This window comes from Arachis ipaensis, chromosome B03, assembly GCF_000816755.2.
Source record: "Arachis ipaensis cultivar K30076 chromosome B03, Araip1.1, whole genome shotgun sequence".
Taxonomy (NCBI): domain Eukaryota; kingdom Viridiplantae; phylum Streptophyta; class Magnoliopsida; order Fabales; family Fabaceae; genus Arachis; species Arachis ipaensis.
In genome coordinates, this window is record NC_029787.2 from 125,443,917 (window position 1) to 125,445,903 (window position 1,987).

Sequence of the window (1,987 nt, forward strand, 5' to 3'; positions counted from 1 at the left end):
ATATAAAAAAATTATTTTTATACTATATACAAGAATAAAAAAAAAAAAGGTGCAAGCTCTTCTTTTTTTTCCCTCGTTCCAAGAGCCTCCATCATTGTAATTACCAATTGCAATCCCTTGCCCTCTTTTATTTTCTTTCTTTTTTATTTTTATTTTTATTTTTTTTTCACCCTAGGCTAACTAGCTAGCTGTCATTTACTTGCTACCAGCTCATCGCTTCATTCATTCCTCCCTTCGTCTTCTTTTCAAACTTCAAAGTAGCCCAACGTCCCATTAAAGTATTAAACCCTTTTCTGTTTTATTTGCACATAATTACCACAAATGCCCTTACAAGAAGTATATATTTTTTTCGGGGTAAAGATAGCATATTTATTTGGAAAAAAAAAAAGTAACTTTTATTCATCTGCTTTTTATAAGGGACAAATATTTGTTTGTCATTTTAAGGTCACAAAATCACTGAATTATGAGATGTTAAGAACTTAAGATAGTATATGATATAACGATACACTATATACAATCTTTTGAGCTAGAAATACTTCTTTTATTTAGCATCATGTATATATTCATAATTTTGTTTTTTATATTTTTGAAAATTGAGCTAAAAATCTCCCAATTTAGCATGTAAAACACTTATCATTTTAATTAATATCATATTTTTATTATTACACACATTTATTTAATAAATAAAATGATGAATGAATAAGTATTAAATACACTAGTTATTTAAAACAACAATAATCGGTATATTGGCAAATCAATTACCGAATTTTCATTTACTTAGGTGTAGGTTTAAATTTGCTAGGCATGTTTATGTTTATATAAAATGAGTTTATTTTTTATGTATTGAACACATAAAATATTTTATACAATTATTCATTTATATTATTTCAATAATCATTTATGTATCAAATGTAAAAAAATAATTATTTTTATTAATATTATAATATATAATTAAATGTATAAGTAAATTTTATTTTATCGAAAATAGTGCATTAAAATTAAATTAATATAAAATATAAATTTATTTTGATTCTAATTTTGTTGTTTAGAAAAAAAAAAAAAAGCTATCTGAATCCTATTAGGCCATTACTATAACATGATAAATTATTGTCTATGCTAAAAATCTTTCATAATGAATTGGGTTGCCTACTTGCCTTTGTCATTGGTCATTTAATTTGGATGTGTTAGGCTTTTAGGCATATATAGCTATAGAGCTAATTAAGTTTGGGGTTATATTTTTATAATATAATTAAGTTCTATTATTCCAAACTAAGGGAGTATGTGAAACGGATTGTTTGAACGTTCTGCACTTTTTGCATGATTTTAGTAGTGGATATACATTTAAAATTGTTAATTTAATTAACAAAATTAATTTTTTTTTTTAAAGATTTTGGTATGTATAATTTGATTGGATAATTAAAAAAGTAAATAAGGTAACAGATTAAATAATTAGATATAGAGCTATAAATAATCCTAATCATTGATCTGATCCAAGTCTAGTGATGTTTTTCAGCAAATTATTATTTTTGATTTAGAATAGGTATTTTTGTTTTGAATTATTTTTTTGTTTAAACTAAAATTAAAAAAATAAAATAAAGGCCTTATCTAAACCCTAAATAATTAAGATAGGCTGTGACATGTGACTTTCATTGATGAACAATGAGTATGAGTGGTGAATGGTGCTGATGAGTTTGGTATGAAATAATGAATATTTTGGGTAAAAAGTACTTGGATCAATCTCTTATCCATCTTCAGCAGCCATAATTGGACCATATTAATTAATACTCTCTATCTATCTGTATCTAGTAGTATACAGCTGCATTGTTAAATCAGCATGCATTTCATGCAGGCAGTGTCAAGGGCCACATGAGTGCGGGTGAAAAAACCCTATCCAAATTGGTCTGGACTGACAAAAAATAAGTTTTAATTATTTTAAAAACTTAAAATTTTTTTAACAGGTTAGACTCAAATTTATGAAATAGTTTAA